This window comes from Canis lupus, chromosome 10, assembly GCF_011100685.1.
Source record: "Canis lupus familiaris isolate Mischka breed German Shepherd chromosome 10, alternate assembly UU_Cfam_GSD_1.0, whole genome shotgun sequence".
NCBI lineage: Eukaryota > Metazoa > Chordata > Mammalia > Carnivora > Canidae > Canis > Canis lupus.
The window spans coordinates 68,826,202-68,841,100 of record NC_049231.1 but is presented as its reverse complement, the minus strand read 5'-3'; the positions used below and the strand labels follow the sequence as shown (position 1 = coordinate 68,841,100).

At 46.3% G+C, this 14,899-nt stretch overlaps 1 long non-coding RNA gene across 2 annotated transcripts; it reads right to left on the bottom strand.

Moving 5' to 3' along the window:
- Positions 1–4,236: 4,236 nt before the first annotated feature.
- LOC119873783 lies at positions 4,237–9,214 on the bottom strand. 2 transcript variants are annotated; one of them, XR_005365265.1, is made up of 4 exons: positions 8,464–9,214; positions 7,233–7,384; positions 6,059–6,232; positions 4,237–5,325 (listed from the first exon to the last, which is right to left on the bottom strand). It is a non-coding gene; the product is annotated as an uncharacterized LOC119873783 (long non-coding RNA). The 2 variants fall into 2 exon arrangements; XR_005365264.1 differs by lacking the exon at positions 4,237–5,325 and having other exon boundaries at positions 5,830–6,232; positions 8,464–9,208.
- Positions 9,215–14,899: the final 5,685 nt, after the last annotated feature.

The window sequence follows — 14,899 nt, the reverse complement described above, 5'->3', positions numbered from 1 at the left end:
TGCAACAGGGATAAAACGTGAGGACATCACGGGAAGTGAAGTAAGCCGGTCACCAAAAGGCAAATGCAGTGTCTACTGACAGCAGGTGCCCTGCAGAGTCCGGATCATAGAGAAAGCGGATGGTGCTGGAGGCTGAGGGAGGGGCAGGTGCCGCGTGCGGGTCCAGAGTGTCAGCTTTGCCAGATGGGAAGAGTCCTGGAAGGGGTGGTGGGGGTTGCACAAGAATGTGGATGCGCTTAGGTCGCTGACATGCACATTTCCAAACGGTTAAGATAGTAAATATTTTGTGTACTTCACAATTTAAAAAAAAAAAAGGAGAATAAAAGGAACTCAGTCCCGACTCATGCTACCATATGGGTGAATCTTGAAAACACCACGTTAAGTGAAATAAGTCAGACACAAACAAATACTCCATGAATCCAGGTCTATGAGGAACCTAGAACAGGCGAATCCATCGAGTCACAGTGAATGGAGGAGGGTAGGGAGGAGGAGGAAGGGAAAGTTATGTTCAGCGGATCCAGAGGTCCCGTGGGAGATGATGAAAACGCCCTGAATTGGGTGCCCCCGATGTCACTGAGCTGTTCGCTGAAATGGCTCAAAGGGGCTATAGAACAGCTCCATCCTCGTCAGCAAGGCACCCAGGGCCCGTCGCACTTTGACCTCCCAGTGTCCACAAAGGAGGGGGGCCCGCTGGGTCCTGGATCCCCACGCTTCGTCGCCAGATCGGCCTCAGGCAGGAGCTCCACTCTCTGGAGCTCCCTTCCTTCACTTACAAGTGAGCTGAGCTTCTATTGGGAAGTCACCGCCAGATTCCAGCACCTCCCGCTCTGTCTTCCGAGGCCCATCTCCGTCCCTGAGCACCTTCTCCCGTTTGCAGAGATGTCACAGGCCTCTCACGTGGCTGAGCCTCCTGCGTCCGGGACGGAGCCTGTGGGTTAGGGGCCTGGCGTGTGAAGGCCCCTCTCCCCCTTGCCCTGTGCCGGGGCGGCCTGGAACCAAGCAGAGCCTCCCATCCATAAGCTACAGGTGGCCAGAGCTCCCCCTGCACAAGGCTGTCGTGAGGACCCAATACGGTGAAACAGGCCAAGTGTCTGGTGTGTGCCGGGGGCTTAGCAGGCTCCGCTAAATGCCGAATGTTTCTGTTGCTCTGTCAGTCTTTCCCTGTCTTGCTCCAGTGAGATCTTAACCAACCAATTTGCTTCCCCTCTCGCACCGTCACCTGAAGAGGGGCTAGGGCTCCCTCATTTTCTAACCCTTTCTTGCAAATATTTCTCAGGCTTGCCTGGTGATAGAATTATCTGGGGTGCTAGTGAAACATACTGATTCCTTGGTTCCCACCCCAAACCCGGGGAAGGGGCCTAGAAATCTGTAAGTTAAACCAGCACCCCAGGTGGTTCCTACTATCAAATAAATTTGGGGGCCCGGGGACCTAGAACAGAGCGTGGCACAAGGTAGACCAATATTGATTTGTCCTCTCACACAGCATATACGGTTGTTCCCTACAGCAATCGTCTTCTTGACTCTATTTACGTCCACTCAGAAGATCAAGAACAAAGCACAGAGTTATCTGTTGCTACCAGATTACGCTGAAACCCAGCACCAGAGAGCAGCAAACGCATATTATATCCCAGAATTTCTGAGGGTCGGGATCTGGGGATGGCTTAGCTCGATGGATCCAGGCTCAGGGTCCGTCATGAGACTGGAGCCAAGCTGTCAGGGCTGCAGCCTCATCTGAAGCCTCACCTGGGGGAGGATTCACTTGAAACTCACTCAAGAGGTGGTTGTCGGGCCTCAGCTTTTCCTTGGCTGTTGCTGGAGACTTGGGTTCTTCAGCATGTGAGCCTAACCTGGGCTGCCCACGTGACCTCACGACTTGGTAGCTGATTCCCTGCCCCCAACCCGCGCCCCCTCCCTGTGCTTCCGTTATGTATCATTCACCACAAACAACAGCGACAATAACCCTGGTACAATGTGGGAAGGGACCACACAAGTGTGTGACTACGAGGAGGATCACTGGGGACCGACTTGGAGATCACCTTAGGGACTGGCTACCAGACAAGGCTTAGCATTTTCCTTTTTCCCCTTCAAAGGCCTGACACGGAATGGCACCTGAGGTCAGCAATGAGGTCAGCCACAGCGAAGACGTTATTGAACTTCAGAGTAGAGAAGTCCGGCCATAAATAACCTCTGGAGTTGGAAAGCAGGATTGAGATGACTGATCGGCCCCGGACCCTCATGAAAGGAACGAAAGAATGAAATGAATGAAATAATGATCTAGCAGGTCGTATTGGGGACTCCCGTGGGGAACAAGTTTCCGACACTTCCAGAGATCTCCATTCCATCCGAGAAGCAGACATCCATCAGGGGCCCTATAGTAACAGTTTGTCTCTAGACAGAGTTAAACCAGGGCTAGCTTAGCTTAGAGCGAAATATGGCACTAAAAAGGTTTTTTTTTGTTGTTGTTGTTTTAAGGAATTAAGAATAAAAACTGGAACTCCAATGGTACAATTTTTTTCTTTTCAAACTTGTAACCCCAAGGATGCCAACAGCCTAGAAATCTGTCCTGTGATTACAGCCTACTGCCAGGAAGGGCAAACGTACTTTGCCTCATCTCTCTGAGAGAATTTGCCATCTCGGTGACCTCTCGCCAAACAAGATCAAAGAACTCATTTGGGAAGCGCTTTTTTTGGAGATGCTCCCCCCCCCCAAGTAATGTCCTCAGGCTACTTTAGATTTTCTTTCCTTTCCTATCCCACTAGCAGGAATCATCTCAAAAGTCCTCTGAATTCTCATTTCTTCATCGTTTTAGGCTATGCTTGTATCCTTTACACGTGGAAGTTTTTAATGTCTTAGGGCATTTCTCAGCCATGTAACTCCTGTGATGCTCCAGTCAACACCACATAGGAAACAGTTCAAGGAGCCTTCAGAGTTCATCCAGGGAGCGCTCTTACGTGGAGCAAGGAGCAAGCAGGTGCTCAGGAGGGAAGCCGCTAGCCCAAGGGAACAGAAAGGGCCCATTTCAGAGCCCGGATGAGAATCCCAGTCTCCTGACTTTTAGCCCCACCCTCCATCTCCCGTGGCCACACTCACAACACCTACTGCAACCTGCCTCCATTTGCCCCCCTCCCCCCATGATCCTTGGCCCCATAGATCCTTGGCTCCAGTCACAATTCTTCCTGGCTGGCAAATTTACTAAATCAGCTTATTTTCTGCCTTCATCAGATTTGTTCTCTTGACACTCAGTCTCATCCAGTGCCACGAAAAAAATCAAGGATTCCTGGAAGACACCCAGAGCTGGCTCAGAACCCATGCTGCTTCCTTTTCCAATTACCTCTGCAGCACTCGAGCCAGCAGGGTTGGACGGGCTCCCCGAAGCCCACTCAGCGGGGCCTTCGGACTGCTCTTTGCCGCTCCTCTCCACTTCCCAAGTCCCCCTGGAGGGCATGTGAAGGAAGATTCAGACAGATACACAGACGTGACCTCACTCTCCACGGAAGCCCCCACACTTCAGAGATGTCGATTCCTTCACTAACCTCATTGGTTTAATACCATCCCTAACAAATTCCTAATGATTGACAAAACTATCCCTTTGTGTATCTGAATGAATAAACAGGCAACAGCATATAAGAATTTTTCTTTGAAAAGAAGAGTAATACGGGGAAATTTGACCCATTAATAATAAAATATTATAAAGGTTTAAGAGGACAGCACGTAATGAGTTTGAGCAAAAAGTGTTAAGACCTGCATATGTCTTGACATGAGGTCTGATAGATAATTCACCCAGCCCCTATTTCACCCAGGGGTGCGGAGGGGAGGGCTGAGGACAAGGGTGGAGCCGGTGCGTGGCATCCGCCCCAGGTTCTGGTCTCCCTGACTAGGACCCGTGGTGATAGGGCTAGAGGCAACGGGACTCTGGGAAACAGGGGCCCCCCCGTAGTGCTGGCCTGGGGGCTCGGGGACAGAGTGGGGAAGAAAGGCCCTGTCTCCCCGTTTGGGAAACACGGGCTGGTTCTAAAGCCATGAGTGCCACGTGCAATGTCACAATGTCCCGCTTCGCTGGCACTCTGCAGTTTTACCTTTGGAGGACGTGACATGGGTCCTTTCCGTTGACACGGTGCTCTCTCAAGGGAAATGGCACAGCCAGGCCCCAAACGTCTTTGCAGGGAGTAGTGTTGAAGGGTTGGACAGGAGGGGAAGGATATGGGAACTTGAACGATGCCCTCCCCCACCCCAGAGGCTTCCAGAAACAAGGGTCTGGGATTTTCTGCTTTATGCAGACGGTGGCAGGAGTCAGGTGTATCCTTACGTGGGTCCATTGTACCCAGGAGTTAGGGGATCCTGGTGAAACTGGAGTTACAGGAGAACACATGCAAGGGAAGCAGTGCCCATCGACTGCTTCTCCAAGTCCAACTCTTAAAAGTGGTGATTTGATGGGTCATGGCCACTGTCGGACTGATAGTTCCCACTAAGATTCTGCGACACGGACTTCACTTTTGCAATTTCTTCTGACGAGAAAAGGTGAAAGGCATATTCAGAACAGCATGAGAATAATAAAATGTTAGAAAGACTGTAGCTCCATCAAGGCCGAGCCGAGTCCCTATGGGCTTCCTGCAGCTGCCGGGGCCGAGCCCCTCCATCCAGGCGCCTTAGGACCACGGCACTGCGGTCCATGCACTGTTGTGGAGGCTGAGGTCTGCAACCAAGGTGTGGCCCGAACCCTTCCCTGCCTCTCCCCATGACACCTGGTGCCCGTGTTTGGGCTGCAGGGCTCCGGCTCTGCGTCCTCCTCATGTGGCTCGCTCCCCGGGGTCTCTGTCTCCATGCACCCCCTCCCCCAGGGACTTCAGCCGAGCTCCATCACCTCCGCAGGAGCCTTGCTTCTGCGTAAGGTCACATCTGCAGGTCTCGGGGGGTTAGATCTCAAGCTGGCCTTCGAGAGGACACAGGTTTCCCCGGATCGCCCATGAGGCCATGCAGCGTGGGGCTGGGAATGAACCCAGGCTGCTGGGGGGTCCAGGTACAAGGTGGCGGGTACTCTCGGGAAAGGGAGATCCCTGGAACGAGCCGGGTGCGGGGCTCTGGGTGTCAGCCACGTTCTTCCTCTTGGTGCAGTAGCTTGTTACAGGGTCTGGCCAGTTGGTGAAAATGCACCCAGCTCTGTGCTTCTGAAATGTGCACTTTTCTGAAGGTTTAGGATATTTCAGTGAAAAGTTAATTAGGACATGGTGCTGTCAAGGTGTGTTGATTGCCACGGAGAGATAGTCACGATATATTACTGAGTGGAAAACATCAAGTTACAAAACCATCATTGCAATATGATTCCACCTGGAGGGGAAATAATGCATTCATCTATAGAAGATACTATCTGGAGGAACAAAGCAAATTACTAACGTTCAACTCGTAGAAACGAAATACAAGTTTTTCCCCCCATTATTTCAATTGTTTTTTTTTTATTTTCTAATTTTTAAAAATGAACCGATGCTATTTGTATAATGCTTTACGTTTCATAAATGAAAAAAGAGTGAATTACTCAATAACAATGAATAGGAGAGTCAACTATTAGGGAAAATTACTAATTTAGATCTTTCTCTCACATGACATTCTAAAAATGCATTATGGAAGGATTAAACAGTTGAATTCAAAAAATTTAAGACAAAAAAATTGACAAAAATCTCTCTGATTTCAGAGTAGCGAAGGTTTTACTAAGAAAAAAAAGGCAATCGACAATATCCCAAAGGAAAAGACCTTTATTTATTTATTTCTACCTTGAAACTCAAAACATTTCAAAGACAGAAAAATCATAAACAGAACTAAAAGATAAATGTCAAACCAGAGGAAAATATTTATGACAGATGTTGCAAAGAAAAGGTCACAAGTCTGAATATATGAAGTACTATTATATTGTAATAGGAAAGAAACCAGGACTTGGGAGGAATAATGAGCAGAACACACAAATAGGCGATTCACAAAACAAATAACCAAAAACAATGAGACACCATTTTGCCTATTAACTAAGCCAATGTCACAAACCAAAAGTTAAAATTAGATCAGGAGCTACTTTAAGAATTCAAGTCCGTCGTCTAACTTTGGAAGAATCTTGAGCTTCCGTGTTGTGTCTAGAGTCGCTTTGTAGTAAATACGGTTGATTCCGTTGATGACACGCGACCATTTTCTCCCCTTCCGTTGTTCATTCCGCCTGGCATTGACTTGAGCTGCGGCCAGGAGAACAGACCTGGGCACGGCGCCAAGAGAATGACGTCATTGCAAGTCAAGTCAAGTGTCACAGGACTCCGCTCCCTGTACTTACAGAGAAACCCGCAGGAGAAGATTGAACTCGAATTATACCTAAAAATGTGTGCTGAATCTTTTGCATGGTTTATTGACTAAGTTACAATATTGTTTTATATTCAGAACATTTTCAAGAGGGGTGCGTGTGCGTGGGGGTGAGGGTGGGGAGTGGGAGCCAAGGGCTATCCATGGCAAAGCACCAGAAGCACATTCTCACCAGCCACAGCCTACCTACTGAACACGTGTCCAATGCTGACTAACCTAAAGAGCATGTGGGGAGGGGACAATGACAGGAGGGCAAGCACTAGGGGACCAGGACTTTCTGGAGAGTCGGTGAAAAAAATGGAAGCCACTGCTCAGTAAGGAGGGTCTGAGAAGAGTTGAAGGTGCTCAGACAATGGCGGATGGGCTCACGCCACCTTGGATGGCAGCAGCTCCTCTTGGACGCCCCGGCCTCCCCCTCAGCCCTGCCCCAGTGACGACATCGCCTCACCCTTGCTCCGGCCTGTGTCTAGAGCTGGGGCTCCCCTGCACCTGCTGTCTGCCTCGATCCCTCCCCGCTCCCCCACCAAACCAAACACTATTCTCAAGAACAAGGGGATGCACATACCTACGGGTACACTCTCTCTGAATATAACATACGTCATGTCTAATGAGGGACAGGACGTGAAGTATGTATGTTCAATGTCTTTAAGTCTTGTCTCATCACAAAAGTAACGTGTGTTGTCACTTAAAAAATCCTCAAGCACACTGAATACAGAAAGCCAAACTTGTCACATTTACCTGTATCCCTGATCCCATTATTAGTGGTTGACATTTTCCGAAATAGAGAGTATTTCAGAATAACCTTACACAGAATTCGTCCACGAGGTAGCAGCATATGTTAATGGGTATTTTAACAAATGGGATGGACTACGAAGACACAAGTCTTTCCAAATACCCACCTCAGTGCCAGAGCATTAGACCTTCCAAGGCGCCCATGGTTTGGTAGCATGCTCTCTGCGGACACATCCTGAAGAGACCGGGTGGGAGGCTGAACAATCCGTGCTTCCATAGAATTCCAAGCTCAGCTTCTTTTCCCCTGGGGAGTTTGTCTCTTGGAACCCAAGAGGACAGGACAATAATTAGCGTGCATCTCGGTCATACCCAGGCAGGAAATGGTTGGGCCTTAGGGTCAGGGGCAGGGAGGCACAGAGGCCCAACCGGAAGATCCAGTAGTGGAGTGAACGGCCCTCAGGGAAGCAGATGGTTGTGTGGCCACACACACAACATGACAAAAGCCTCAGCAGTGCATTGGAGCCCCCTTCAGTCTTGGTCCCAAAATGAGACGAGAGAGCCCACCTGGACCTTCCTCAACGTGCTGGAGCCAAGTCCGACAGAGCCCAGCAGCATTCGCAGAGCCACAGCCACAGCTCCCGCGAGGGAAACGTAAATGTGTGTGGTTTAAGCTGCTGCCTTTCAGAGCTATGGCTCCATTATTGCAGCAAAGGCTGGTTCTTAGGCCTGTAGTAATTTCCAAAGACGGGAATCACGGAGTGCTGGGGGTAACCAGAGATAATCCTAGGGACACCGTCTAGCTCGGCGCCTGTCCCAGTTTGCTAGGGCTTCCACAGCAAAGTAACACAAACTGAGGACTTAAAAAAAACCCAGAAAGTTATTGTCCTGCAGTCTTGGAGTCTAGAAATCCAAGATCGAGGTAGAGTTAGAGTCGGTTCCTGCTGAGAGCCACGAGGGAGCCCCGGTTCCATGTATCTCCCCACTTGTGGTGGTTTGCTGGAGGTCCTTGACATTCTTTGGCTCGTAGAAGCATCACCCCTAACTCTGCCTTCATCTTCAGCTGGTGGTCGCCTTGTACGCATGTCTGTGCTCAAATGTTTTGTTTTGTTTTTTTTTTTTTTTTTTTTTGGCTCAAATGTTTTAATAAGCATGACATCTTTTAATAAGGATCCCAGTCTTGGGCTGGGGATAGGGACCCACTGCACTCCAGCATGATGTCCTTAACTAATGATACTTGCAGTGGCCCTATATCCAAACAAGGGCACATTCTGAGGGACTAGGAATTGGGCTTCCAACATATGAATCTGGGGGGACACAGCTCAATCCTTGACAGTGCCTTTTATACTTGTGTTCCTTGAATCAGGGAAAGAAAAGAGCCTGAGCGTCAGGATGGCTTACCTTCCCCACCTTGTGCCACTGGCCCCTATCGTAACGATTCTCATTTTGAGAGGAATTGAGGTGTCCACGGCACGGTATGTGTTGGAGGCTTCTAAGTTCTGGAACCAGGATGAGAATCTTGGTATCTTGATATTAGACCATTTCCCCCCCATCCCATTCTGCCATTTTAGTGGTCGGTGATTCAGGGAGGTAACCAAAAGCAAACAGAATAAAGTAAATAGTGGTAGGGAAACAGAAGAACAATCATAGCATTCAAATCATCATCAACCTCATCCACTGTTGCTAAGGCAAAGTTCCTTCCTCCTCTGAAGGAAGTCAACAGGTCGGCGGTAGAGGTTAGTGGTAGCAACCGAGAAAGGGATGTCAGTATGGCTGGATAGCAGAGTTTTATAATGTCAAAGTAAAATTTTATAAATTGGAAATGTCTCATTTTACAGGAATTACAAAAACTGACCCAAGAAGAAGTATGAATCACAGTAATTACAGATAAACGAGAAAGTAGTTAAAGGTCTCTTTCTTTAATTAAAGGTACCAGACCCAGATTTATGCAAAAAGTCTACTGAATTGTTGAGGAACAGATGATGGACAGCCATCTCCCCAGGTATTTGCCCATCACCCTTATGAACGAAGATAAAAAATATATAATAAATATTAGCAAGACTGGATACAGCAGGAGAATCATGAGCCTGATGTGCTCCAGGAATACAAGCGTAGTCCAATATTAGAACTATATTATGTAGTTCATCACATTCTTAGGTGAATGGCAAAGAAATAAACTCAGTAGCTAAAAACCACGATAAACTCAAAACCATTCTTTATAAGCTATGAATAAGAGCAACTTATTTAACTAGGAACCTATTCACAGAAGAAAAGAGACCCAGTGATCTATAAAATATCATGTCACATATACTAAATGTTAACATCGCAAAGAGTTACTTAATATTTCACTCCTCTGGACCAACTCTGGGGTCTCTTTATAGGCTCTTGGTGTTTGACCCCCTTGGAAAAGATGCCGTGTTGCCTTCGCAACTACTTTCCTGGGTAACTATCATGTGTGTTATCAATGACCTTTCTAAATTACGACCCAAGTGCCACTCTCATCTTCCTTTGTGAGCGTCATGGATCTTACTTTTCCTACTTTATGTCATGAGACCCTTCTCCTCCTCGCCTACTCTAAGGCAATTCTTGAATAGTTCTTAGACTATGCTTACACTATTAAAAAAAAAAAAAAAAGACTCCATGATTTTAATGCATAAAGGACCAGGCTGTTTTTGTTTCCTTCATTTCTTCCTCTATACGATTCTTCAGCTAAGAGACAAAAGTTTCATTTGTAAAACGAGTGAGGGAGAGAGAGCCCGAGTGTGCATGTGCAAGTGTGCACTGGGGGGGGGGGGGGGTGTTGGAAAGAAAGAGAGAGAGAAAGAGAGAGAGAATCTCAAGCAGGCTCCAGGCTCAGAGCAGACCCAACACGGGGCTCCATCTCACGACCGTGCAATCAGGACCTGAGCTGAAACCAAGAGTCGGATGCTTGACTGAGCCCCCCAGGTGCCCCTCATGTATTAATTCTGATGCTCTGATTTTTATTTTTCTATAATGGCAGCAGGTCCCACCCCTCATGGTGAGACATTAGCAGCAATCCCATTAAAATCAGGAACAAGATAAGCTTTCTGGCTGTCACTCCACTACCAACACTGTCCTGGAAGTTCCAGCCAATTTAATGGAATAAGAAAAACTAATGAAGTACAAATATTGGAAAAGAATAGAGGTGCCTTGGTGACTCAGTTGGTTAAGTGTCTGTGCTTGGCTCAGGTCGTGGTCCTGGGGTCTTGGGATTGAGCCCCACATTAGGCCCCCAGCTCAGCGGGGAGTCTGCTTCTCCCTCTGCCCCTCCCCTCACTCCTTCTTTCTCTGTCTTTCTCTCTCTTTCAAATAAATAATAAAATAAGAGCTTAAAATTTTTTTTAAAGAATAAACAAAGCTACCATTGTTTGTAGATGATGACATCATTGTTTGACTAGGACATCTCTAGAAAATATGAAAGAAATGTTAAAACTAGTAAGACGGTCCATTAAATTGGGCTGATAAAAGGTCAGCACAGGAAAATGTGCAATAGCAATAACCAATTAGAAAAAGCAAAGAAGGGAAGCCCGGGTGGCTCAGCGGTTTAGCGCTGCCTTCGGCCCAGGGTGTGACCCTGGAGACCCAGGATCGAGTCCCATGTCAGGCTCCCTGCATGGAGCCTGCTTCTCCCTCTGCCTGTGTCTCTGCCTCTCTCTCTCCCTCTGTATCTCTCATGAATAAATAAATAAAATCTTAAAAAAAAGAAAAATTTTATACGAACATTTTATATTGGTGTCTGCAAATGATGCTAACTGAAAGTCAGTCGAGCGGATGCCAGTAACGGTTTGATCAGGTTTTTTGCATTCTTACTCAGAGCAAAACTTCAGGAAGTTCATTCTGGCAAAGGTGGACATTTGATATTAAAAGTCAATGTTATTATAAATTCAAGTGATAAGTTCGACACTGATGACAAAATTATATGGTGCGTGTGTGTGTGTATTTGTGTGTATACCTAGGATTTCAATGCAGCACAGTATTGTGGTAAAAACTATGTTCTTACTGAATAAAGAAACTTATGGAGCAGAATTCTATCGCCAGGATTGGTTTTGTTGCATGTGTGATTGATTCATAATGACACTCAACCTTCAATATTTCACAAAACCACATAGAAGCTACAGTTGTTGACATTTACAAATATTATAAATATACATAGAATGACAAAATTTTTAAAATTAAGTTACTGCTAAATTAAGAAAAATGCCTCTAGTTTGGCAGACTGTTCTCGCTTTACTTTCGGTTATCAATCAGATTTTAGAAATGTCCGTGCCTTCGAAGGACAACTTTGTCAATTAAAATTGCATGCCAACATAGAGCAATAAAAAAATATATACAAAAATAATAATAATAAAGTTGCATGCCATTGTATGAAACCTTTTTAATAGGCCCTCTAACCTTTGGCTGCCTTTGAGCAGAAACTATTTCAGATCTCCAGCTAAAGTATTCTGTGGCTATAACACCAAACAGCTTAAATTTTAAAGCTTTTAGAAAATCACGATTACTGAAAACAAAGCTTGTAAGTAGAAATGTGGACATTTATCCCTATAAAAGCAAGAGGACCTAAAAAGTTTAAATAAGAGTTTTAACTGATATTCTCCAACTGTGTTCTGGAATGTCTCTACCCGTAAGAAGAATCTCTCTTTTTTTTCTCATGGTGATAAAATACATGTAATATTTACCACCTTAACCAGTTTTAAGTGTACATTTCAGTAACGTCAGATGCCTTCACTCTGTTTTACAAACAATCTTCAGAAATTTTTCATCTTGCACGACTGTGACTCTGTACGTGTAAAACAGCAGTTGCTCACTTTCCGCCTCTTCTCAGCTCCTGGCAGCCTCTGTTCTGCTCCCCGTCCCTCTGATTTGACTGCTCTGCTACCTCTTCGAAGTGGGGTCAGAGCGGTTGTCTTTCTGCGTCTGGCTTATTTCACTCAGCGTGACGTCTTCAAGGTTCATCCGCGCTGTTGCAGTGGCCAGAGTTTCCTACCGCTTTATTTTTATTATTATTTTCTAAAGATTTTATTTATTTATTCATGAGAGACCCAGAGAGAGAGGCAGAGACACAGGCCGAGGCGAGAAGCAGGCTCCAGGCAGGGAGCCCGACGTGGGACTCAAGCCTGGGACACCGGGATCACGCTCTGAGCTGAAGGCAGATGCTCAACCACTGAGCCCCCCAGGCGTCCCTCCTACTGCTTTCAAGTTGAATAATAGTCCATTAAAAGTATATACAAGGTTTGTGGATCCATCGGGTTGCCCCCACCACGTGGCCCTGGTGCAGGGTGCCCGCCTGCAAAGGTCTCTGAGCCCTGCTTTCAACCCTTCGGGTAAATCCCCAGAAGTGAGATTGCTGGTTCATCTGGCAATCCTATTTTTAATTGAGAAACTTCCATAATGTTTTCAACGGCAGCCGTACTGTTTTATATCCGTACCCAAGACTGCACAAGAGGTGATGTTTTCCTGTGGTTTTGATCTGCATTTAGCTGATGGCCACTGACGTGGAGCATCTTTTCCTATGCTTGCGGGCCACCTGTGAATCTTCTTTGGGGAAGTGTCTATTCGAGTCCTTTGCACGTGCTTTAATCATGTTATTTGTTTTTTGTTTTGTTGTAAGAGCGTAGAGGTTCTTGGTATATCCTGGGTATTCACTCCTTATTAGGTACATGATTAACAGATATTTTCTTCCATCTTATAGGATGCCTTTTCACTCTGTTGGTTATGCTCTTCGAGGCACAGAAACTTTATAAACATCACCTCTCACCCATTAGAATGGCTACTTTCAAAAGACAAACAACAACAAAACCCAGAAAATAAGTGTCGGTGAGGACGTGGAGAATTTGGAGCCCTTGTGCGGTCTTGGTGGGGATATAAAACAGTACGGCTGCCGTTGAAAACATTATGGAAGTTTCTCTAACAATTAAAAATAGGATTGCCAGATGAACCATCAATTTATATATAAACTTTATATATATATATATTTTTTTTTTCTTTACATTTTCACACAGGCCAGTTCATCCATTTGTAAAGTTTTGTTCCCTGGGCAGCTCCCCAGCTGCTTGCTTGGGCCCCCTCCCCGGTTTCTCCAGCAGCCCCTGCAGGGGACCAGGCTGCTGCACCCCCCGGATGGAGAGCAATGAAGAAACAAAGAAGAAACAGCAGGTGGAGAAAGACAAGAATCAAGGCTACGACCTGTTCAATGAGCCAGTGTAAACAAACACCTTGGGCGAATATGAAAAATCTAAGGGGCTCAAAAGCAATCCGATTTTGGAGGCCCTGGGGAGCGGGGCCAGCTAGGGCCTCAGCATCTCAGCAGAAGCAACCCCGCCCTCCCGGGGCGACTGCCAGCCTCCCCGCGTCCAGCGTGAAGCGGGATGGGGATGTAGAAATCTCACGGGTAAGCAGGTCCGCAGAGGGCGGGGATGATGCAAACGCATTATTCTCTACAAATTAAAGCACTTTATTCGCGTCCAGAGCTTGAGAACGCGTTTCTCGGTAAAGGTCAAGGAAAAGCACACACCGCTTGATTTAATTAGTGAGCCAGCTGCCAGTCACCGGCAGTGACAGAGGCACCAGGACATGGTGAGGCAGGAAATGAGCGAACACCAGCACGACGCGGTCCTTGCGTCTGTAATCTTGAACTCCTGTTTCAGAAACACTTGATTTATCAGTGAAAGAACGACACCAAGCTGGCGTGAATTTTGTTTCCCGATGTATTTCCTGAATTCTCCCTATTTATTTATTTATTTGTTTATTTATTTATTTATTTTTAATTCTCCCTCTTTAAATAGGAAATCTAGCAAACAAGGATTTAGTTATGGAAAGGAGGATTGATCGTCCCTTCTCAAGCAGTGCCCGAAGCCAAGATTGAAGAGCGAGATAAAAATCAGACCTTTGGGCATTTTGTTTCCCTTACAAGTTAGGTGCGAGAGTCAGGTGAGCCTGTTCTATCTTGGACCCCACAGCGACTAACTGGGGGACTCGGTGGGTTGCAGGGACTTCTTGAACGACTGACCTAGAATGAATGAGGAGAAGGCCTCGGTCACCTGCCACCCCACTTAGGACCACCTGCTCCTACTACTGTTTACTGTCTAACTTCTCTAGAGCTCACTTAGACTCTCTAATCTTTATCACTTGCAAAACAGGAGTAGGAAACTCCAAAAGGGAATTACTAATGATGGTCTGAAGGTGGAAGCGGCCATGAGTCACTTTTATGTTGTCTTTCCGCTTGTCTGTTTTCTCTGATGTTTTTTTAAAGATTTTATTTATTCATAAGAGACAGAGACAGAGACAGAGACAGAGAGAGGCAGAAGCAGGCTCCTCACAGAGGAGGGAGTCTGGCCCAGAACTCAGCCCCAGGACCCTGGGAATCACAACCTGAGCCAAAGGCAGATGCTCAACCACCCAGGTGCCTTCTCTGATTTTTTTAAAGAAAAAAAAAAAAGGACTTTAATTCATCATAAAACACTGAATAAATACAAATCTCTGAGTACCTATAGATACCACTGCTGCTACTACTAAATAAATATGTTTTAAAAATCAAAGGAAAGAAATAAAAAGCTCATGTTCACTAACTTCGTCTTCTGGAAATTTTTATTATTTATTTATTTATTTATTTATTTATTTATTTATTTATTTATTTATTCATTCATTCATGAGAGACACACAGAGAGAAACAGGCTCCCTGCAGGGAGCCCCATGTGGGACTCATCCCAGGACCCCAGGATCACAGCCTGAGCCAAAGGCTCCACCGCTGAGCCCCCCAGGCATCCCTCTTCCTCTGGAAATTTAAAGAAACATTTACTCTACCTTTGAAGACGAACTA